The 7,523-nt window shown below is 47.1% G+C and overlaps 1 pseudogene; it reads right to left on the bottom strand.

Annotated features, from left to right (window-relative positions):
• Positions 1-1,584: 1,584 nt before the first annotated feature.
• Positions 1,585-4,853, bottom strand: LOC109735198 (disease resistance protein RGA5-like; annotated as a pseudogene).
• Between the last annotated feature and the right edge of the window lie 2,670 nt (positions 4,854-7,523).

The raw sequence follows: 7,523 nt of genomic DNA, 5'->3' as shown, positions 1-7,523 counted from the left end.
CCGTGTGGACTACACATCAAATTCAGGACCAGTCCCTTGCAAGACAGGGGACATTGTACAAGAAGATATCACCCAGTTGTGAACTAATGCATAAATAGTATAGCCAAGTTGCAACTACTCTTCTACCGTGAAAATAAGGAAGCGGCAAAGATACAAAGTTAAATCAAATGGATATGTCACCCGAGTAATGCAGAGCATGTTCACAAATTCAGTAATGCAGAGCATGTTCACACATTCAGTAAGTAAAACAGAGTAGTCTGCTGTAAACACACTCGACTAGCTGGGTACAAGCTAGTGTCAATCAGGTGCAATACAGACACGTACATAAACACATGGACGTCGGTCATCTAGGCTGTACTGTCTGCACTGAATTATTATTAGCAAATCATGCATGATGAAATATTTTTTCCTGAATTCTCCTGCTGCTGCTGAATGACGTCGTTGTCCAGCAAAATCGCTACCGCATTTGCAATGCACTAACTAGTTCTGGGAGCAAAAGCAATTCGAGGAATTTGAATTCGCCATCTGCTGAATCCAACGGTGCCAAACTACAAGAGTAAGAACCAACTCAACAAATTCAGAAGCAGACCAACATCTGTGCGAGTGCAAAAGCATTAACTGAAGAGATTTCTTTTCAGGTTTTTTTTTAACTGAAGAGATCTGCAGAACGCCATACTCGAACACAGAAGAGAGAAGATTGCATGATAATAGACAAAACTAAGAAGATAAGAACATGTATACCTAACTAAATTATGACAAAGAAAAAACAAGATCATAGTAGGAATTAATATTTCTCCGGTTACAGATTCATGTGTTTCTTCATACTGAAATAACAGCGATGTTCCCACATGTAGCGCACAATTCTTAAAAGTCCAACGTATACTAGAACGTACCATGGATTCAAACACCACGAGAAAGCATTAAGCAGGACACAGGGACTCTCCGGGAAGACTTGAACAGACTAGGATAGTGACCACCTTTCTGCCCCCGGAGACGGCGTGCTTGGCGAGCTCGCCGGGGAGGACGAGCCGGACGGAGGCCTGCATCTCGGGGGAGGTGGCACCCATGATGGCGGAGGCGACGGGAGGAGAGAGGGTGGAGCGGAAGTAAGCCAGCTTGACAGGGGAGGAGGAGACGCCCGCATCGTGGCGGCGGCATCGTCGTCGTCGTCTCCGCCTGGTTCTTCTGCCTCATTCCGCAAGGTCCAGATCGAGGGCGCTGGATTCTGCGGGAATTGCGGCCTGGGTTTGGAATTTGCCAGATATTACACAGGTCCAGAATTTGCTCCGAAACAGCTCCAGAACGTCGAAGGGAGGGAATAAGGGGGTGTTTGGTTCCAGGGAATTTTTTGTGTTAGGACTAGAAAAAGTCCCTAGCAAACCAAACAGGGTAGGACTTTTTGCTAAAAGTCCTTAGAAGCACTTCCTTGAGAGTCTTTTTTAAAAAGTCCTAGGGACTAGAAAAAGTCCTAGGACTAAAGAACCAAACACCACCTAACTCTCACACTCGGTTGCACAAGAAGCCAAGCTGCGACCGGAGCTTGACCGGCACACAGGGGATCGTCATTCGTCATTGTCATTGGGGTTAATAATCTGAGAAAAATAAAGCAATCAGCATGTGCATTGTTTGGAGAAATAGAATTAAGCCATAATTTGAGAAATAAAAATAAACCTGAGAGAAAGTACTCACGGGAAGTGAAAAGGGTGGGACGGTTGGGATGGGTGTCCGCTGCATGCCTCAGCACAACATCTGCTTCCTCCTTGCACTTATCTGAAGAGCTGCCTTTCTCAATCCAAAGGTAAACACCGACTTGTTGTACGGAAGGGAGGTGCCCCATGCAGACATCCAGGTCACCGCTGGCAATATCCGACGCTCGGGCTGAGAACCGCAGGATTTCAAGTTTTGGCATAGCTCCTCGAGGAAACATAGATGGCCCCGTGAGAAATTCATGGAAGCGGCACTCTCTCAAACATGGGAATGCATTAGCGCCAATGACGAATGTTTCAACACGAGTGTGCTGAGATTTGTTGACCCAAAGCCAGAGAAAACGAAGAGCGGGAAGCTTCCCGAGGATTTGAATGTCAACTTCCGGCCGCACTCTGTCCACTTCAATACTCATGGAGGAGAGGAGGGGAAACGATGATGAATTAACCCACCTAGGTAATGCGGTGGTGCATCTTTCAAACCGAAGGTACCGAAGCTATGGGGTGGGCACCCAACCATCCCAGCTGACGTCAAACCTTGCATCCCCTAAACAGGAAATTGTTAGACTCTGCATTTTTCGCAGCTTGCCTAGGGACTCCACCAAATAATTACACATGCTCTCATCGTTCTCATTCCAGTAAAGGAGGAGCACTCTCAGCTTGACCAGTTGCCCTAGCTCTTTCACATCCACCAATTTTCCTGCCAGCTCTTCCAGTGACGTCAGGTCCCCAATCCCAGCTGGTAACACTGAATTGGGTGCATTTAGGCATATCAAACGTCTTAGACGGACAACACTTGACGGAATCACTGCTACAGTTATTGCTAAGTCGAGTATCTCCAATAACTGGAGCTTCCCTATTTCCACAGGGAGCTCACGAACAGAAGTTCCTCTTAGCCCCAGATACCTTAGGTGTAATAAATTCTCAATATGCCTGGGATCAATACTGTGGTGATTTCTCCCAAGATCACAACCTTCCAAATCCAATACACGTAAAACTTGAAAGCATGAAATAGTCTGGATTAGATCAGTATTTGTTCTAAAGAGAACAATAGACCTCACTTGTGGCATACTTGTGGCATTGACCCAATGGTTGGTGGGCTCTGACATGCTGTTTTGAAAAGATAATCTGCGACTCTTCCTGTGTGAAATAAGATTGCTTTGGTGAGTACCATCTACTATTGTAGCAAAGTTTTGTTCACTGGACAAGGAACATAACAGATCAAGCACCATATCATGCACACGACAAGCTTCTGCACTGCCTGCAGCATCAACATCTACTGGTTGAATCAAATTTCTATTTGCGAGCTCATTGAAGTAACTCTCTCTGAGCTCAAATAGTCCAGTTTCTTGTTCTCCACCTTGCACAAAGCCTTCGGCTATCCACATCCATATCAACCGGTCTCTCCTTATCTCAAAATCCTCTGGAAATAAACTGAGATATAATAAACAAGTCTTCAAATGAGAAGGTAAATCGTAATAACTAAAGGACAATATTCTCTGCATGTCCTTCGCACTACCACCTTCCGTAAGTCCACGACCAATAGAGCCAAGTATGTTGTCCCAGTGATACTTTGGCTCTATCTGTAGATCTTGACCATTTCTTGCTAAAATACTAGCAATGGTGATGATGGCTAGTGGTACTTCGCCACATTTCTTTAAGATTTCTCTAGATACTAGCTCCAATTCAGCAGGGCAATTACTTCCATGAGGAAATATTCTTTTGTAGAAGAGTCTTTGGGAGTCATCATCAGTAAGAGGATTCATCTGATATATTATATCATCACAAGAAGAGCAACATGCTTTAGAGATGCTGCCTATGCGTGTGGTAGTCATTACTCGACTACCGAGACAGTTGTCAAAGAAAGCACACTTGATAAATTCCCATGCTTCTTCATCCCATATGTCATCGATTACGATGAGGTACCTGTATTTTTAAAGCATTAATTTGCAAATCAACGAATATAAATATGTCTATATATGTTTTGTCCATAAGTCGGCGATAAATTAATTAGGATGTGGCATTGCCAGCTCAAAATTTTTATAAAAAAGATTAATCGGTTAGAAACATATATTGTGCATAATTGGAAGATTCATATAAAACATAAACGTAAGGCCTAAACAGTGTCCATTTAATAGAACCAAAATAAAACTGACTTGGGACACGATATTTACTAACTAGCATTCATGGTCGCCTGGAAAGAATAATGACAATCTTTTGCTGCTACGTACGTACCTCCTATCTTGAAGAAATATTCTCAAGTCATCGAGGAGTTGACCCTCGTCCCTAGCAGCTTCGTTGATGGTTGCATACTTGCTCTTGTCAAGTTCATATAAGAGCTTCTTGAAAATCTTGGTCATGTCAGGATTCTGCGACACGGAAACAAAAGCTACACTATCAAACTCCACTTTGATCTTGTCATAGACTGCTTTGGCGAGAGTTGTCTTGCCCAACCCACCAAATCCAACAATAGACATGGTCCTTAAGTGGTCCTTGGACCTCTCATCACAATCACACAGCTTCTCAGTCAAGTCATCTCTTACGTGATCTATCCCAACGAGCTCAGTGACATCTTTGTACACCGCCTTCAAGCGAGGGTCAATGGCATCACGACTACCATTGGCGTGCGCCTCAATCATATACCTTTGGCGCAACTCGCCCAACTCCTTGGCGAGCCGCTGTGCTTCTTCAATGGCGTCAGAGATCTGATGAAGAGCCTTACCCTTGGTAAAAAGTTTGGTGGTCTTTCTCAGGAACTTCTTGATTCTGTTCCTCATGTTGGTGGAGCCACCGTCATGGCCGTCCTCCTCCCCACGCACGATGAAAGCGTCGACGGCGTCCTCCATGTTGTACGAGAGGTCCCTCACTTTGCCCGCCCAGATGAGGACCTGTTCGTCGAACTGCTCCGGTGGCTTGGCGCCTATCTTGCGTAGAACGGCGTGCATCATCTCCAACTCTGTGATCAGAGACTTGACACCTTTCTTCACGCGTTTCTCCAGGTTGTACTCGTCCACGAGTAGGCTCCGGAGCTTGTTGATCAAGGGGATCAAAGCCCCCGACGCGACATCCATGGCTTGGATGAGGAAGGGTGTGTTTTCTTGCTGTGATGGAGGAATTGGGGGTGCTAATGCTAGATCTGGAGAAACATGGTGGTGATAATGCTAGAGTTGGGGTTCCAGCTAGAGATCTATGGTGGTGGTCCAGCGGTCCATAAGTGTTGTCTTGCTGTTGGGCTGTCGCTTTCTAGTGACAACTCCATCTTTGCATCCGATGCTTTGTTAAAGTGTAATAATATACTAATAAACAGTAATATGGTTTATTATAGTCCAGCATGAGAACTTATTGATTGTATTAAAAAAATAGTTTTTAATACAGTACAATCGTAAGCGCTCACATACACACATATACTCAACCCTATAAATGCACGCACACACATTATCCTATATATAAACACCTCCGAGATACTAAGCTGGCACACCATTTTGATATTGACGAATTCGTCATATACGCCTTTGTAACGATGGGAACGTCTACTCTCACTGAACACAAATCGCTGAAAGGCCTGAAATAAATCCAGAAAAAAGGAACCACAAGTGTTAAGTGTAGGACTTGAACCTTGGTATTTTTTTTAACTGACATAAACCTTGGTGTTGGTTCCACCATAAAAAATCTAATCATCTGAGCTACGCTCAGTTTGTGACAATAGGGGCATTGAGCACATCCACCTTCTCCTCCAGGTGGGCGATGATTCGAAGGGCAGAAGCAAAGGGCCCTCGAGGTACTCTCAGCAATCTTCTTTTCCATCTCCATGTCTTAACCAATGGCTGAAAGAGCAAGACTTGGTCACAACTAATTATGCAAATTGCTTTATCCAATTTCTAGTGAAAGCGTTGCCCCCCTCTCGGGCGACACAGGAGGCTTCAACCGCCGTCGCTGAGAGCTCCCCCTGTGACCCACCTCCCCCTCCGCCGCTGCCGGTGGTCGGCGCCGGGCAAAGCCTGTGCATGTGATGGCGGCGCCGGAGGGCATCTCCTCCCTCTCCCTGATCCGTGGGCGGCACCTGTGCCCAATCCGTGGGGTGTGCCCCCTCACCCCAATGGCGCAACAACTCCTGACGTCAGCAGGCTTGCGGCGGTGTGCGCAGGCGCCCAGATCCATGGGTTCTGGTCTCCCGGTGGCGTGGCAGCTCCAGACGGCGACGTGCTCGAGCGGCGGCAGGCTTAGGTGATGGCGTGGGCCGCGTGGTAGTGAATCGCATCGCGCTGGTCGTCGTGGAGGAATCTGGACATGGGGCGGCCACCCCAGTAGGCGTGGCGGCGGTGTCCTTAGCCGGCGGTGCTCGCGGGTGGTGGATGAACGACGTCTTGACTGCATGGGAGGTGAGTTGCCGGTGGATCTCCTACTCACTGCATCTTCTATCTGGTTGCACCTGGTAGCTTGCAGCCTCGGCCGTCGGTCCCGTGAGTTGGCGGGAGTTGGTAGAGGTGGCTTTGGAGCAGAGGAAACTCTAGATGGCCCGAAAGGGATTGACAACCCCTTTAACACGTTGGGTTGCGGGTATTTGTTATTTGTGTGCAGGTGCTGTTTACGTAGTGTTGCGTGGTTCTCCTACTGGTTCGGTAACCTTGGTCTCATCACTAAAGGAAATACCTACCATTGCTGTGCTGCATCATCCCTTCCTCTTTGGGGAAATACCGACATAGATCAAGCCAACATCAGAGGACCGCAAGGGGCTTCACCGAGTTCTTCCTCGCGGCCGGCTACCGCCACCTCCCACGGGGATCTCCAACGATATTCCGCGTCGAGGAGGTCATCCAAAACGGGGTGGTGGTTGCTATCCTTGCCCACTTCACCAACCCCTTCGACGCCTTCTACCTCCTCGGTCGCGTGTTTTGGTGTGCCTGCGAGTTCATCGCCTTCACCACCCACAACATCTTCACGAAGTACAGCAACATCTTCCCCACCGCGTCGTGCATGCACACTCTGCTGTACCCCATCGACAACGCCTGGAGGAGCGAGGTGGAGAAGGCGTCGGCTATGGTTTAGAACCCTCTATCTTTTTTTCTTTTTTTGAATCTATGTTATGTTATTAAGTTGTAATCGAACTATACGATCGTGCTCTGGGCTTGTTGGCCCTATCTATATTATGTTATTAAGTTTTCTATCTATTCTATTATTAAGTTCTTGCTAGTTTGTACTTTTTGAATTATTGATTGTTTTTTGAGAGATCTCGCTTTGTTCGTGAGCACCTAGTGCATGCATAGCTACACAAGCCACCACCACGTCGTTGAAGCCACAAAGAATTAAGATATGTAGCCACCTAGTGCATGCAACCAAAAATAATAATAAAATATTGTTCAATTTATTTGTCGTAACAGAACGGGCGCAAATGTGAGTGGATCGAAAAGGATCAAACGATGTTCTAAATTGAGGAGACATGCATCGGCGAATGCAGGCAGCGACCGTCGTTGCATCCGTGGCGGCTGCCGTGCACGAAAGCGGCTCGGTCGGCACGCATCGGTGCATGCAGGCAGGCTAGCTACATGCATGCATAGCAGGCTAGCTGGATACGTCGTGCATGCATTGCATGCTTCTGTCGTGACGGCTCGTGCAGGCGTTTCATGCAACGGCACAATAGTCCAACGAAACCACGGCCCAACGGGCGACACAGTCCAGTGTGGCCCCACTCGTCAGAGTTAACAGTCAACCATTGACCCGACGGCAGCGTCCAGTTTGCCCATTTGTGAGGGTTTCAACCAAGGGAGTGGGGAAAAGTGAGCAAAGTTAAGTGCGTGGGAATGAATGAGTACAACTAATGAA

The sequence above is a fragment of the Aegilops tauschii genome, chromosome 1, assembly GCF_002575655.3.
Source record: "Aegilops tauschii subsp. strangulata cultivar AL8/78 chromosome 1, Aet v6.0, whole genome shotgun sequence".
NCBI lineage: Eukaryota > Viridiplantae > Streptophyta > Magnoliopsida > Poales > Poaceae > Aegilops > Aegilops tauschii.
This window is presented reverse-complemented; position numbering and strand designations above follow the sequence as displayed.